The 17,963-nt window shown below is 39.3% G+C and overlaps 1 long non-coding RNA gene across 5 annotated transcripts in view; it reads left to right on the top strand.

Annotated features, from left to right (window-relative positions):
* The window catches only part of LOC129143185 (uncharacterized), a 98,263-nt gene that overhangs the window by 76,909 nt on the left and 3,391 nt on the right, over window positions 1-17,963 (top strand). For all 5 annotated transcript variants that reach the window (XR_008546330.1, XR_008546326.1, XR_008546328.1 and 2 more), the window contains 2 exons: window positions 6,883-7,224; window positions 8,788-9,035. This is a non-coding gene — a long non-coding RNA (uncharacterized LOC129143185). The remainder of the gene's footprint in view (window positions 1-6,882; window positions 7,225-8,787; window positions 9,036-17,963) is intronic.

The following is a 17,963-nucleotide window of genomic DNA, read 5'->3' as shown; positions in this document are numbered from 1 at the left end:
TAGAGACAGGGTTTCACTGTGTTAGCCAGTATGGTCTCGATTTCCTGACCTCGTGATCCACCCACCTCAGACTCCCAAAGTGCTGAGATTACAGGCGTGAGCCAAAGTGCTGGGATTACTTGGCCTGGCCAAGTTACTGAAATTTTTAAGAAGGGGATGAGAATAAATATCAGCTAAAATAAAATAATCTAGTGAATGGAAATAAACATGTTTTTGTACTGAGCTATAGTCAAGGAGAAGAGCATTTATATCACAGTTCCTTTCTAGGCACCTTGACGGCAGGGATCATGTTTCATTCCAGTTGTATTCTCCAAACCCCCAGCATGGTACCTTAAATTATTAGGTACCCACTAGATGTTTGTTGAATTTAATTGATTTAGCCCATTTAACCTCATGATCAAGACAGAAGACCACAGTCCCCTGATGCTGTTATAAATGCAGAAGGCTAGTGTGTTCCAAGTGTCAGTATGTCTTTTTCTAGATCATCTTTAATACTATTAGACTAGTGTACCAATTTTCCTCAATATGTATAAGTAGACTTATGAAAAAAACATTCAATATTGCATCGCTATTTAAGAGGATTTGCTGTTTCATATGAATGAAAGGCCCATTGAGTGGAACTGAGAAGGACTAGCCCATCAACAACATTTTATGGGGTGGACTCTTCTCAGCCCCATCGTGGACAGAGGTGTTGCTTTCATGCTTCAAAGGACGGCTCAGGACACACTTAGCTGTTGGAGGGAGGCGTGTAGGGAGTCTGGCTGGGTTCCTTCATTTTAGTTTGGTGAACCAGCCACTCGACCTCCTTAGGAGAAACTGGTACCATGTGTCTTGAAACAAATAAATGACTGACTCTGACATTCCCCTTTTAGGATAAACTGCTTCCCTAGAAATCCTCTCCAGCATTCTTGCCACCACGACTTTGGGACACATTGACCATGAGGAGGAGCTGGTCAATGATGGACAGGAGTCCAGATTAGCAGAGATGTGGTAATAAGGACACCGATGCCTAAATACTTGAAATATCCAATAGGAAGCATTCCACCTTTGTGCAAATGCAAACCACATCTCACCAAGTTCAGGCCAAGGCTGCCACCAGTGACGTTTTGGAAAAGAAAAAAAAAAGCGGGGGGAGAGGAGAGAAACAGAGAAGCAAGGAATGCAGAAGAGAGCAGAGGCCACAAAAACAGCAGCAACGTGTCCTGTGTATTCTGTTTCCTTGTAAAACTATGAGGCATGTTAAGGAGACACTTCATTTTTTGAGGATTCATGCTCTTGATTATATTATAATAAAAACAACCCATGTTCTTTCTAAAAATATAGGCAATGCCTTCGTGCACATAAAAGTAAAACAAAATCACCTGTAATCCTACCACACGCAGATCAGCACTTGTTAATCTTTTCACAGGGATCCTAAGAATATCCTTTTCTCTATAGAATATAGTTGATTTCTGTTACCTAATAACTAACTGTTAACCATTTTAAAATTCTTCAGTTTTACATTATGCTAGAAAAAAGGAGCCGTCACTCTACGTGACATTTCTGTATATTGGTTTATTCATTCAATAAACATTTTTTAAGTACCTACTATGTTCCAAGAAGTATGCTATTTTCTTGTGCTACACAATGAAAGACATCATTCTTGTTCTCATGCAGTTCAGTGAGAATGGAAAGTAATTACAGTTCAGTGAATTATAATTCAGTGAGTAGGAGCATCTTGCTTAGCTAGAAACAAAGATTTTCAAAAGACATAGCAAATGAATTTGGTATTAATGAGTAAAAGTCAGTTAATAGGAACAAAGTTGGGAGAAAGGAACAGGGTTGGGCAAAGACACGGAGGTGAGAGTCAACATGGTGCATTTACGAACAGACAGGAGGTCCAGAGAGTTGGAGCTCAGGATGTGGGAAACAAAATAGTGGAGGTTGGCAGAGGGTGGGCCCTGCAAAAATACACAGACTTTGTCAGCCATGGGATTCAGAGTGCTGACAAGGCCTTACGGGCATTTGTTAAGAGGACTCTAGGTGCCGTGTAAAGGATGGGTTGGGAAGCCCAAGTGGTCAGAAGCCCCTGGAGGACCCAGAATGGCAGGAAGCACGTCAGGAGCTCCACAGAGGTGAGAGTGAGGAACAGGAGGAGGCGAGAGCTAGGTGGGAAAGGGAAGGGTCAGCATCAGCTGTGGAGGTATGGGGTAGTGCGGACACAGGGCTCATCCTTCTGGGGAAAATGGCTGACAAGACTGGGGATGCCCAAGCACCAGCTCAGTGGAGAATCAGACAACAAACTAAGGACAAGAAGTCAGAATTTAGTCACCAGAACTGTGCTCTAGAACAGGAATCAACAACAATGTGGGATTTGGTGGTTATATATGTGTTTGAGGCAAAACCAAGACAAACTTGACACCAGGCATAGAGTAGCAAGCCTTCTCCCCCACTCCTGACTTCTTTCTCAGAATGTCCACCTTCAGAAAACCACTTCACAGGTGCAGATCCCCCCAAGTTTTTCTGTGTTTCACTACTCACACTTCACCTAAGTCCATCCAAGGTGTTTGCTCTTTTCCTGCCCCTTTCTCTCTCTTCCCCTCCTCCCTGCTCTTGCTCACTCTCTCTCTCTCTCACACACACACATACATACTTAGAATGACTTTCTCCTTTCCTTCATGCTGCCAATTCCTGCCTAGATTTTGTAGCGAACAATCTTTTTCCTATTCTCTATCTTCGTTTCACGTATATGCCACAGAGGAGTCTCACCTCTCTCTCCTGGAATGAGACCTGCTGTGATGTGTCCGTATCATGGAGGGCTATGGTAAGGAGGACATGAGTTTGGAAGGGTCCCTGGAAATATTGCCAAAGCTACACATAGACGCACATGTGCACATGTACACACAAGTCATGGTCTATGCTGCATCTTTTAAAATTAAACCTATGTTTCTTCAAGCATCAGCATTTTAGATCAAACATTTTAAACGATCTCTCAGTCAATTTTATCACCTTATTATTTTTCTACTTGGTTTAACTTATCAGCATGGCAACCATGCTGACGTTTGGCTTATTTTCTTAGTGTACCTAGCATTTCAGCAATGCAGTTGCTGTGCATTAAACAGACTTTTATAGGTTAAATCTAGAACATAATGACAACTTGTAATAAATTCCTTTGGAAAAATGTAATCTGAGATCCCAAGCAACGAACTTCAAATGAACATATAGAAGTTACTTACTCATAATTGGGAGTTTCCTGAGTAGAGAACAGATATAGATATATGTAAATATACCTAGATAGAACTCTAAATGTGATAGAACTCTAAATATCATTGTGTTGTAGTTAAGATAATGTTCCACAGCAGGAAAAAGGAGCACATTCAGCAATTATCCACATGTTTAACATCAGTTACAAAAATCTAATCATTAGTTGAAGAAAACCTTAGGTCTTAATCAGAAAAATGTCTGTAGGAACATTGTTTACTGAATTTAGATTCTTGGAATAAATGGCAAAAATAGAAGTCAAACCAGCTTGTGAATTTCAAACCTAATTTCATTTGCTGATGGCCACTTTCAACAGTGGAGTATCTGTAAGCTAAACGAAAGCTAACAAACAAAACTCAGAAGAAAGCACAATTAATTAATTTGCAGATTTGTTCTTTCCTGCCACAGATCAATTTTGAGGCATAAATATCACAAGCAGGAATTTAGAAAAACATGTCTCAAAATATATTCTGTAAAAGATTAGTGCCCTACAAGATGTTAACGGTTGTTGTATTAAAAAGAAAAAAAAATATGCAGCCAAGCAGATTTGGGCATGCTGAGTTAATCACAGTTAAACAGGCTTCCTTTCTCTAGAACTTCTCACAGATTTTACTATATTACATGAGTTGTGAATTTCTAAGAAGTGACATTATTTCTCAGACTTATTTGTGCCGCAACAACTAGTAGTAGTGCTTTATAACTCACATGGCAGGACGCTTAGGCTCAGAATGGGAAGGCCTTTCAAAATAGGTGAAAATCATGGTTGTTTTAAACTGCACTATGGGCCAGAAATCAGTATCAGTATGCCCAGGTGTCCAGAAGGGATTCGCCAGAGCTTTGTTATAAATGCAAGGTCTGCGAAACAAGGAATACAGCCAGCAGTCACAATACCCATGTCTTTCAAACAAATTTAAGGGGAAAAAATTAAGAAAAGCTCCCCAGAGCTGCCATTTTTCAAACACTATGTTCAAGAAGTGGGAGCGGGGAGTGTGGGGAAGAGTAGGGAGGGATCTCTAGGGGACTGAACAGCAAATGTTAATATTCTTGTGTTCGTGGGCACCTTGGAGGGATGGGTCAATCTAGCCCCGATTGTGGAAATCTCCTTAGACATTCAACATAAACTGCCACGGGGATTGGTCTTTCCCTCTGAAAGCTACACCCTTATTGCTTTATAATGACAGTACTTTATATTTTGAATAAATATTTAATTCATTTATGCTAACCCCAAAAGCTGAAAGTACTGTCAGAGTATGCAAGGGGACTCTAAATTTATGTTCTAATTACCTGACCGTTTCATCAAAAAGTAGACACGGTGTCTGTGGTTTCGGACTTTGAAATAAACCCTATATAAAGAAAAAAAAAATGCCAGGCACATAGAGCTCATTCATGCCCATGTTTATGGTTTCTCTACCTGCGAAAAGGAAAGATTCTGTGAAGGTGTAGTGTGGAGAAATCGACACAGTTTTCTTGTTCATCAAATTAAGTCAGTGCATATTTTATTCCGCAAAACATGAAATTAGGGTGTGGCTCCTTAAATTTAGGAGGTTTTTTTTTTTTGGCATGCTTAACTTTTCTGAATTGATAAGTGAAGATATCACATGGGAAAGAAAGTTTACAGAGGAAATTCAGTAGGAAATTTTTTTTTTACGTTTGTAAACTCAAGTATTATGAATTAAACTTTAAAAGACACTACTTTTTGGAAAATAAATGTAAAACTACTGCTAATGATGGTATCATTAGTGCACAATCAGAATAGTTTTTCAGTGCTTTACTGTAATGATTCAGTGAAATCAATGGGATTATTCATATTCCGTCAAAACCTTGACTTCTTAATACCAAAGCCGGAAAATAGAAGTTAACCATAGCTTGGGTTCTCCTGAAGCCCTTTCATTGGTCAATGTGTGGGACACATGGCTCAGCCTAAACTGGTCACATGCCCAGCCTAGAGCACAACAACCCCAGGGACAGATGTGACAGGAAAGTGGAAGGTCATTAACGGTTTCATCCCCATTATTGTAGGCCCAAAGCCCACCCTTATGATGCACTCTGCTCTAAGAGGGCTAGAAAACCAGTATCTTTCATAGTAATGACTTCCAGTTTACAGCCTTCATTTGTTATATTTCCTCAATAGCTGTTGTGTTGAGATTAACTGCATAAATGGTCTGCAGCTGTCTGTTATGAATTAAGGGAGTTTAATCAAAGTATTTCTAATGTACAGCATAATGATAATACATGGGGGAAGTACTATTTAAGAGATAATGATGGCTTCAGAAGATCACTGTTGTAATGTTTAGTGCATATGCCTTCAGCATTGAATTTGTTGTTGTTCTGAATATGCTTAATGGATCACTGAAAAGCTGCCTAATGCGGGATTGTTTGATGGGGCTGACAGAGCTGGAATTAGCCCATTGCTGTTTACTGCATACAGCCATTAAGATTAATTGCTGCCAGATAATTTTGACTGTTTTTATCTTCTGGAAAAAGTGTCACTAATGGGTTTATAAATTGGTTCACTATTACTAATAGTAAGGCCAGTGTAACACAATAGAATGTCAGCTAATTCTAAAGATAAAGGTAAAAAAGTATAAAGTACTATATGGCTTGCTAGTTTTAAGGGATACTGTTATCTAATAACAGACAGACTGATATATGATGCTCATTAATGCTATTTCCTGAGCTTTGGGTTGAACCTAATAGATGCTAATAAAGTCTTATTTGATGTCCCATTAAAAAGCTCAATCTGTTTTCTGCATTAATGCCCAGTGTTGTTTATCACATCTTTGATGACTAAAACCCAAGTTCCAATCTGTTTCATAACCAAGCTTTTTCTGAGTGTCTTTATCCCTATTTTGGTTTTTCTACACATGAAATGTGTACAACCAAATCAGAAGAATTAATAATGCACATAAATTTATAATCATGATATATGGTGTATAAGTTACCTGTGAAGTTTACAATTCAAGCATTTTTATATAATGTCTAGACAAGCTTCTGGAAATACTGTATTGCCTTTCTAACCATTGTTTAGGGATTATTTGCAATTGAATACAATTTTGAACATATAGGTAATTTAACTTAGTGGTGATAAAAACACTTCACATACTTAAATCTTAACAGATTATAGGATTTAAAAATTCTAAGCATATTTCCCTAAAGGAAGTTAAATTGATAAAATTATTTTTAAGTGATGCAATTCTGGTAGATTATCCATGGAGCCTTAGACATCATTGGGATGTAACCAACCCAACTTCTTGCATTGGTTTGTAGATGTTTAACATATCAATCTGAGTTTTGCCAGTTTACCATAATTTATCATAAAATTCCTTGTGCTTTGAGTTGCAAATGTATTCCTTACTTCTGAGAGTGCTAAAAATAAACAGAAAAAATATGTACCAGATAGATAGACAGTGAATATTTAACCACGTAGAAGAAAGCAATAATTCATGAGTAGTGAAGGTGTTCTTTCCTCAAGAATGGATACTATAAATTATGAAGTGTTTCTTTTGTGAAATCAAAAAGCATATTTATATCTTTTACTTGAAGATGTTTTACATTGCACTTAAAAGTTTTACATTTAAGAATATCTGAACTCTTGAAATATAAAATAATATCTGACAGGTTATTTTTCCCCCTTTTCTTTAGCAGTATGGTGGAAGAGGAAGGAAGAAAACCTGTGTATTGTAAGTCATATTCTTCTATGGCGTGAAGGTTAACGTAAGTTTTAAGAAAGTTTTTTTTTAAATTTTATTTTATGATCTTGCTCTAAAGGGATGTAAATTCAGATGCTGAATTGCACACATTCTTTCTCTTTCATATTTTCAATATTGAACGTAATTTCAATATTTAACATAAAACAACGAGTACATTGTCTCCACCTCATTGTTTTTGGGTGGTGTTTGTGGGGAGCCTGCGTTCTTTGGAAGGAAGACCTTTCAGATGACCTGACCAGTCCTCCTCTTCAGAACCCGGATGCTGGCGAAGCAGGTGAGTGACAGCCTGCTTCCCTCCGTGTGCCACCCAACCCTTGCTTAGAGCGCAGTGTTGACATATTGAAATGCCTGGGGTTTCTCGGCAGCATTTTAGCACACAAAGAGCTCCTTTGTCAACTTTTAGCAGTGTCTGGTCATACATCCTGGCTATATATAAAGACATTTTCCACTCAAGAAAAACCTGGTTTCATTATTTAACTCAGTTTGTCACCTCTGGATGGTTCCCCCAACCCACCCAAAATAGAAGATATTTTTGAGCTCCTTTACCAACATGGGTACCCAGGGACTATGGCTGCAGAAAGTAGAATGATAGACATGGGAGACCTGGAAGAGAGGGAGTGCAAGGGGGTGGACGATGAGGAATGACTTATTGAGTACAATATATATTATTTGGGTGATGAATACACTAAAAGCTCAGACTTCATCACCATACAGTGATATCCCAGTAACAAAATTGCTTTTGCACCCCTTAAATTTATGCAAAAAAAACCCACACCAAAACATTGCAATGCATCTTTCTGGTTACAGATTTTTAAAAAGGCATGTACATATCTCCTTCCCTGATCTCCCGTCTCTTTTAGAGCCAAGAATGCCTGGCTTTGGGCCATCTTGTTTTTTAGAGGGATATAGGGTCTCATACCCTCCCAGGCTGGTCTCAAACCACTGGCTCCCAGAGATCCTCCCACCTTGGCCTCTCAAATTGCTTGAATTAGGGCTGAGCCACTGAGCCAGGCCTTGGGCCTTTCAAATGGAATAATAGTAACAAAAAACTAACATAAGACTGAATGTTTCCTTAGTTATTACATGGTTTACATTTGTAGGTTTGACAAAATGAAAAACTACCCTCATAGTACTCTGTTGAAAGAAAGAAAGAGAGAGAGAGAAGGAAGGAAGGAAGGAAGGAAAGAAGGGAGGGAGGGAAAGGGAGAAAGGAAACAGAGGGAGGGAGGGAGGGAAGGAAGGAAGGAGAGAGAGAGAAAGAAAGAAAGAAAGAAAGAAAGAAAGAAAGAAAGAAAGAAAGAAAGAAAGAAAGAAAGAAAGAAAAGAAAAAAGAAGAGAAAAGAGGAAACTGAACATTTCAAGATGGCTTCTCTTCTGGTGCAATGTAGATGGCATCCCATCAGGGTAAATGGAGAAGCAGAGTGAGGAGATGACAGGAGTGAGAAAGTGAATGGACTCTGAAAGTGCGTCCCTGGTGGGATCTGGAGGAGAACAGGGGACTCTCCTGAATCTAACAATGGGAAAAATGCTGCTTCAATTTAGCCTCAGCAAGTCCCAAAGCTTAAAACTCCCTACATTTGTTCAACACGACGACAGAGAGGAAAGTTGCACCAGCAGGTACTTAAGGACTTTTCCCAATGTGGAGGTGGAACCAGGATCCTGCGACTGCAGGCACACGATCACTGGTGCTGGGAAGTAGCTGTATCTGCAGCATCCCCTTGACATCTGCCTCATTTCAATAATTTCCAGCCATTGAACCTCTGTCTGAATGAGCATTAGGAAACAGGCATGTTTGGATACTAATTTGAGCCTCTCTCTCTCTCCCATCTCTCTCCAGTTTGAATTTTATGCTTGTGAAAGGGCTCCGTTGATGATTTTGATGTCTGCAGCTTTCCACCCGTATGACCAGACACATTCTCACCAGCTCCATATATCAAGATAAGGAGGGGAAACCTGGTAGCTTTTCCTTCTGTTAACTGCTGGCATCAGCTGAGTGATGCAGACATTTCTCTATTAAGAACTGAGCTGAGACTGAAGCTTCATTTTGTATGAGACTCTGCAGAGGTCATCTAAAGTCTCTCCCAGGTGAGGTTATTAAGATCCTGGATTTGAAACTGTGACCTACTGGTTTGCCAGATGCCAAGAACAAATGCTCTGAAATTGATTTGCCAAAAGACATGATGAGCTGCTCTAACTTGCCTGGGAAGAGTGGAATATTTAACCTGTGGGTGAGACTCCCTCTTGCTACCTATCAGCTTTGCCACTGCTCTGATCGAGAAACATCTTGGGAGCAGAGTTGGTAAGAGTGAATCAGACGTATCTGCCAGAATAGGACTCGTGGCACCTGCTTGTTCGATCCCTTATTTCCACCCCCTCTATCCTTTGCCTATTGTCAGTCATTGTGGTTGGTCCATTCAGAAGAATCGTGAATATTCATAGCCACCCTAATTTACTAATATATATTCACTAATGTCAGAGATCTGTACATGTGATTCCTGAGCTTATTACAGTAACAAGTTTCTCCAATGCTACTGGGCATATTCTTCATGTCTTTCTTTCCAGACTACTGACTCAATTTAAGATTACATCCCTTGCCCCTTTGTGTGTATTGCATTTGCCCTGTAAAACTCATTCCCTTCATATTGTAGGACATCTAAAGACATGGGGGGCATTCCAAGACTAGGCATAAGATGTGTTTGATGCCATTCTTTTAACATGATTCACTCTTTCTTTGATCTGTGAAACTCCCTAGCATTCTGTCATGGCTATTGGGGTCCTGAGAGAGAAAATTGGAGCCTGCTTAAGTATTAATTGGTGTGGGATGATTTTTCTCCGCATCACACTCAGGCTGCTACCTCTGCAGTATGATGTGCATCACTTCTCACAGCATCACTGAGGAAAGAAATAGTAAATTAAGTAGGTTTTAAAATTGCCCATTGAACTCACATCATTAAATAATGCTATAAGAAATTCTTAAGCGGAGACAAGTAGGAGAATTAAAATGCTATAAATTATGCCCGGGAGGGCCGGCGGGGTGTTAAATACTTGTTTTGCCCTTTGTTCTGGCCACAAAGCACCCACAGCCAGGGATGGTTCTGCCCACTGCTTAACAATAAGTACCTGAGAGGAAGCGTGACCCCTGAGTGCCCCCAAAAGGGGGATTATTGTAACAGCATTTAGCTCATCTCCAGAAACTGGTGAAAAACACCTCTGCATCATTCAGGTTATACTTGTCCCCAGGGAGCCATTAAAGTTTCCTTCTTTCTCTCTTACTCCTGCCTGGTATTTTCCATTCCCCAATTCCACCTGTCCAGCAGCAAGGAAGTGGGCAAGGAACAGTGCTCATCTTGCATATAAGGTATTTGCCTGTATCATTCACCCTCAAATGTCAGGAAAGTTGTAGCTACACCTGGCCATTTATATTTTTCTCTATCGTTATTCTTGATCATGCCATCCTGTCTCTTTGGCTAATGTTTGTTAGCCAAAATTCTCATTTTCTCTATTTCTAACCGGTCTGTAAATGTTATAAAAACAAGGACAGTTCTATTTTCAAAGCACTGTACTTAAGTACATAAAACAGTGCCTGGCCCATAAATAGTGCTCTGGGTACCCAAGGCTGTGTGACAAATACCATAATGTAGTAGTTTAAACAACAGCAATCATCTTATTGTCTTGAACAATTCCTATCGGTTAGGAACTAGAGAAGGGCTAATTTTTGACCCATAGTCTCAGTGGTTCTGCCTCAAGGTCTCTCATGCAACTGCTGGAGATATAACAGGGATTTTCTGAACATCTCTGTTGCATAGTCTCCAGGTCTTTCAGTGTGGTCCCTCTTCATCTGACTAGTTTAGCTTCCTTACAGCATGGCCACCTGATGGCAGGAGGACACTCTATATGAAAACTGAAGGCTTTGAGACCAGCCATTTTAGCAGCAAAGTAGGTGCTATGAAGACTTTAGTGACCTGGCCTTGGGAGTCACACGCCATAATTTTCACTGCAATCTCTTAGTTACAAGTGAGTCACAAGCCTACCTAGATTCCAAGACAGGGGAATTTGACTTTGGTTCCTGATGTTAGTGTGGCAAGATTCTAGAAGCACATGGCGTACTGGAGATATTGTTACAACCATCTTTGGAAAACGGGCTCGAGAGTTCCCAGCCTTGTTTGTTTAAAAAGTAAATAAATGCCTTCTGAATGATTTCTCCATCTCTCCTACTGCAGATTTCTTCTGACTTCAGTTTTCAAATAGCTGTATTTTCATCCCATTACTGGAAACTGCATTCTGTCCTCTTTTTGAATGGCCCTTTGTATTCTACCAATTCAGCTGTTTTATAGACTATCTTCATAAAATATCGGTTCTTGAAATTTCTTCAAGCCATGTGCTTTCTCTCTCGGACTTATTTATATTCCTCTGTTGAGCTTAAATTTCTGTACTTTGTCTTGAGGATGAGTCTTGAAAATTCAATACACCCTCCTCACCTCAGTGATCATGTTACATCCTATCTCCACCATAAGGAAAATCACCTTCTTTAAGATTTTAGAAATTTTCTCTTTGTTGATAATTTTCAGGTTTCTGTGTTCAAGTCTGACCTCTCCTAAGGCAACCAATTTGGTATCTCTGTTTATGTCTTCATAAGCTAACCAGACTCAATTAATTCAAATGTAGCGTAACTGCACTAAATTATTTTCTTTATAAACTTTTCTTCTTTATCCACTTCTCAAAGAATGCTGTTTTGAGTAAGAATTGTACAATTCCTTATACAGCCATGTTCAGAGGAGCATTATTCACAACTGCCAAAGGTGGAAGCAACCCAAGTGTCCATCAATGGATGAATGGATAAACAAAATATAGTGTATACATACAATGAAATACCATTCTACCGTAAAAAGGAGGGAAATTTTGACACATGCTATAACATGAAAGAACCTTAAGGATATTACACTAGTGAAATAAGCCAGTCACAAAAGCATAAATATTGTATAATTCCATTTATATGAAGTACCTAGAATAGTCAAATTCATGGAGATAAAAGTAGAACAATGATTGGCAGGGGCTGGCGGAGGGAGGAATGTGGGGTTATTATTTAATGGGAATAAAGTTTCAGTTTTGCAACATGAGGAAGTTCTGAAGATGGGTGGTGGTGATAGTTGTATAGCAAGATGAATGTACTTAACACTACTGAACTATACACTTAAAAATGGCTAAGATGGCAAATTTTATGTCATATGTAATCTACCACAATTTTTTTAACTTCTTTTTAAAAAATTGCTCAATTTTTTTTTATTTTTTCTAGCCAATATCTGTAAACCAAAATCAGTTCTATTGAAGCAGTCAGTCTACGGGTAAGAAACTTATTAGTTTAATAATTGGAATTGCTCAGATTTAAGGTAAAGAATAACAGAAGGTTTCAATTTTCTAAGTAGAAAATGTCTTTATTGGATAGACTGTAATCATCCCCCTTACACACACACAAACACATACACATATACACCCTTCACAGAGTAAGACATATTTTGTTAAGGAGGGTAATTGATTCATGTATATGATTGGCTATGATTTTTGTAAGTATTTTGCATATTAATATCCCATTAAATCCTCACATTAACCATATAAGGAAAGTACTACTATGGTCTAATTTTATTTATTTTATTTTATTTTTTTGAGACAGGGTCTCACTCTGTCACCCAGGCCAGAAAGCAGTGGCACAATCACATCTCACAGCAACCTCAAACTCCTGGCCCCAAGCAACCTTCTCACCTCAGCCTTCGTAAGTGCTAGGATTATAGGCATGAGTCACCACACCCAGCCTTATGATCCCATTTTAATATGAGAAAGTGTGACTCAGAGTAACAAAATTATTTAACACAGAGAAATTGAGGTGAGAGGTAGGATTTGAACCCAGGTATCCAACCGCAGACCTTTCCCTTCTTGACATTCTACTTAAATGTCACCTGCTAACTATGAGATGTTCTATGTGTAAATGTGGAATTTGCTCTGAGGTTGGACACAGGACACTCGGGCTCCAGTCCAGGCTCTGTCCCAAATGGCTAAATCACTTTCTGCTTGGCATTTAATGCTCAACTGAGACTCAGTTCCTCCATCCATAAAATGGTAAATCTATTTACCTTAAAACCCACTTTGAAAATCAAAATCAAAATTAAATAATATAAGTACTACATATGAAATAATATAAGTACTATATATTTATTTACAGATATAAATATAAGTACTATATATGTTCACTATGAAGTGAGCAAATATGAGGCATTGTTATCATGATGAGGTCAACAGTAGGTGATAAACAGATGAAATGGCTCTAATCCAGAGAGCATAATAGGGAGAAGAAGATGCCAGAAGTAAGAGATAGGGAAGAGGTTGTATTGCTGCTTGTGGTCTGTCTAGTGAGAGTTACAAGATGGGATGTGTGGATATAAGTAATTCTTAAGGACAATGCATATCAGAGAAATTCCTGCAAGCTCTTCCTTCACAAATCTTGAAGCAAGAATGTAAAGAATGTAAAATTGTGATCCTGCTTAGGAGAAGAAACAAATTTAGGTCACCACACACACACACACACACACACACACATATATGTATATTCACATAATTTTATATGCATCTGCATTTGCAAGCTCACTATGTCTTTTTAATAGCAAGGAGGGAGAGGAGGGAAGGAAAATGACAAAGAGTTGGTTCCTAAAGTGAAGAAGTAGATCAATCCATGAATGTTTTCAAAAAATATTTCTATAAAATAGATGAGTTCTGCTTCCACAATGGGTGATTTTTAGCAACATTTCCCTGAAACAGTCAGTTGGTGGGTCTTCATGAGTTCTCCCAGAAGCAGAAGCTGAGACAAGGATGTGAATGCAAATTATTTCCTAAGGGGTAATCTAGGAAGAACTGGCAGGACTAGAGGCAAATGAAGCAAGCTAACACAGGGGACATTTGTGAGCAGGAGAACAATGAGTAAAAGTCCGCTGGAGACCTCAATGAATCTATATATAATACACCTCAGTTATTCCTTTTATCCACCTGGTCTTTTCTGCTGCCATTAATATCTGGAGGTTCTCACTACCTTCACTTGGTTCTCTACTATTCCAGTGTTTACATAGCCAATTCCCTTTATTAAATACCCTCTACTTTAAATACCTAGAATGGGACCAACTTGAGCAGTACCAGCACATTCTCCACAGAGATGCTGACCCTGATTATCAACCTGCAGAACCAATGACAGCATCAGTCTCCCTCCAGACATTGTATACTGTGGGAAAATTATTTACTTAATCTGCTTTATTCACTTAATCTGCTATGATTGGGGATTTATTTTACTCATAAAGAACTATGTAATCAGTTCTTTCCATGCATTAATTTATTTACCTATTTTTAGCATTTTGCATGATAGACTGGCCTCACCAGTTCATTGACTGAGCAAGTATTTGCTTTCTAATGAGTCCTATAAAGTCCACCCATTGTGGAGTCTAGACTGTAAGGGAGACAGACATCTCAAGAGTTTATTTCTGCTTTTACTTTTCTTTGAAACAAACTGAGCTGTTCTGTTCCATGTAACTCCACACTGTCTTGGACCAGGTGCATGTTCCTCTTATGTTGAATCGCTGCAGCTCAAGAGCCGACTTAAGCCACACAAGCACATTTAAGGATTGTACCACATTCACTAACATTCCATTGGCCAATGCAAATTATGTGGCCATGCTCAACACAAATGGGGCTGAAAAGTATTTTGTTCACAAAGGGAGAGGAAAGAGTGTGCTAAAAAGTAATTCTCAAATTTTAACATGCATCAGAGTTCCCCGGAAGACTTGCTAAACAGATTATGGGGCCCCATTCCCAAAGCTTCTCATTCAATAGGTTTGGAGTGGTACCCCACAATTTACGTTTCTAACAAATACCCTGGTGATGCTGATGCTGATGCCGCTGGTCCAGGGACTAAACTTTGAGCATCATTGGTCTAACCTATCACTTTAGTCTTGATACCTATCACAGTAGGTATCTAGAGAGGCCATGCAATGTCTAAGAGAAAGTCGGGGACAAAAGAGTGTAAAATGCAAAATAAATGAAAAACAAAAATGATTAGTCTTGTGAATAGTCCTTTTGAAAAAATGCAAAAGGATCTTGGTTTAATTAGGAGAAAGTAGAGTAGATAACTCAGTAACAGTCTTAAAGTGTGCATTAGAATATAAGCGGCTGGTTTTTGGAGGACAGGAATAGATTTAAAGTGCATCAAAGATATTTAAGTTAGCCATGAGCAAGAACAGCCCATTTGCAAGGCTGTTGACATGGCAGGTACACCAAAGAGACTTAGAAAATCAGAGTTAGATCATTTAAGGCATAAACAGTTACCATCGTGTTATTATTTGACTTTTGTCCTACATTGGTGCAAAATTGGAATCATCTCTGAGGGTCACTTTGGCCCCACAATCTGGTAAAGCCGGGTATGAGGATGGGAGAAAACGCAGTAAAGAAGGAGACAGAGGGAGAGATCCTGAGGAATGAATGCCTTCTTTATTGGCAAATGTATTAAAAGATGTCACCAATAGACTTTTCATAAAAGCAAACATTTCCTAATCGTGCTGTCACCCTTAAAGCACGATGAATCTTACCCCATCGAGGAGTCAACTTTTGTGGGGAGACTAGAAAAAGCAACAGACTGAATGTCACAAGACCTGGAATGAGCCTAGGTTCGGCCACATTTGTGTTGGTTGGTCAATTATCTTAATCTTTTGCAGTTTCAGGTTTCTTGTCTATAAAATGGGTATAAAAATACCATCACTAATAAAAGAGAAAGAGCTTTGCCAACCATAAAGTGCTATTCGAATGCTGGCTTTCGGATGGCAGAGAAGCAGTGACCATGGGCAGACCCGTCCATCTCAGCTCGCCCTGCAGAGCATTGTGGGAGTGCTTTCCGAGTCGGAATTTCAAGCGTCACTGCGAGGACAGTTTGTGTTTTGGATATCAGACAGTAAAAGTTCAGTTCAGTTAATGGCATTCTCAGTTCAGGACGTATTATGAAAATCGGTAGGTACGAGGCCTTCCTCTTGTCTAATCTCATGCTTTTTTCTTCAACTCCATCCCCAACCCCAGCTTCCCCCTCCTCACTCTCACTCAGTTTGGTATATATCTTTGCTATGCACACGTGTTTGAATTAGAGCATGTATTTATTTATGTGTAGCAGAGATACTGTACTTTATATCTCACTCTGGGTTTTACTCAACACTGTGTTTTGGTTTTTCCTGTCTATCCATTTAACATTATGTACCTCCAGTGACTACTATACTGGTAATTCTTTTTTAATTAGATTCTTGACATATGGTAATAAACTTTTTATTTTGCCAATTAAGGACATAAGACAAACAAACGTCTATTATCTACTCTTCCCATCATTTCATCAAAAAGGGTATTTTGGCACCAAAAATTGGATAAGGATAGAATCTCAAACTAAAGCATAGTTTCTTTATGGTGAATACTTCAGGACCATCTAGATTTGTGGGAAACCTCATCCATTTCTCTCATTTGTGGAACAGTGAAGCTTTATCATGGGCTGGAAATAGAAAAACATCAGAGGAAAATATTTCTGTACCGTGCCATATAGTCATAGTTTAGACTTTGTGGGTCCAGAGTTGGCTTCAAGGCCATGAGAACTATGCAGTTGCACAAAGCCCCACACTTTAGAAGGGCCGTTTGCTTGGTTTAATGTTCTCCTGTTACTGTTTTAAAATTCTTAATAATTTGTGAACTGGAGGCCCTGCATTTTCATTTTGTTCAGGGCCTCAGTTCTCTGTAGGTCAGATATCCTCCGTTACAACCACTCCTCTCTGCCACGGGAGCACAGACACAGCCATAGACAGCATGCATACGAATAAGAGTGGCTACATTCCATCAAAACTTTACTTCCAAATATAGGCCGCAGGCTGGATCTGGCCTGTGAGCCACAATTTGCTGGCCCCTGGCTTAAAGCACAGGCTGTAGAGTAAGCAGGCTAGATTCAAATACCAATGCCAGGACTGCAGCTGCATGACACCTGGCCATTTACTTAACCTTCTCCAATTGCTACTTGCCCCCATTTCTAACTGTGGGGTAATATTGCAAGCCTACCTCTGGGGCTGCTGTAGGATTAGCCCGATGATGTATGTAAACTGCCTAGTACCCTCCAGTACAAACTTTCTAGAACTATTCTCATTTCTACTCTTACTGTCCTCTAGCATCACCTCTCTGCCAATCCTGATGCTGGGTTATTTACGTATTCCAACCTGTCTGTCTTTCTGGGGATCTTCCAAATTCCATATCAGAGGAAGCCGAAGTGTGTGGATCGTTTCCCTTTTCCTCCTTTTCCAAGTAGACGTTTTTGGCTAAAATTAGCAACAGTTTTCAATAAACCAGATGTGATCTCTCACCCAGGGTTCTGGAGTTTGGTGCAGAGTACACACTTTCATCAGCTGTCCCCAGTGCCGGGGTGGTCAGAGGTACAATTGCTCCCTCTCTAAGTAATACAGTTGCTTCTGCAACACATGCACACTTTCAACCTCAGGCATTCAGGTGTTCTTACACACTTGCCATGGTATCAACCTTCTCTCTGTCCACCATTAAAAATAATATAAGCAGCTGCTCAAGGAAATCAGAGAGGACACAAACAAATGGAAAAACACTCCATGCTCATGGATAGAAAGAATCAATATCATGAAGATGGCCATACTGCCCAAAGTAATTTAGATTCAGTGCTATTCCCATTAAATTACCATTGACATTCTTCACGGAACTAGAAAAAAAAATACTTTAAAATCCATATGGAACCAAAAAAGAGCCCATATAGCCAAGACAATCCTAAGCAAAAAGAACAAAGCTGGAGGCATCATGCTACTCAACTTCAAACTATACTACAAGGCTACAGTAACCAAAACAGCATAGTACTGGAACCAAAACAGACACATAGACCAATGGAACAGAGCAGAGAACTCAGAAATAAGACCGCATATCTACAACCATTTCATCTTTGACAAA

Source organism: Pan troglodytes, chromosome 12, assembly GCF_028858775.2.
Source record: "Pan troglodytes isolate AG18354 chromosome 12, NHGRI_mPanTro3-v2.0_pri, whole genome shotgun sequence".
Taxonomy (NCBI): Eukaryota; Metazoa; Chordata; class Mammalia; order Primates; family Hominidae; genus Pan; species Pan troglodytes.
Note: the sequence above shows the minus strand (reverse complement) of the source record. Positions and strands in the feature narration are given on the sequence as shown.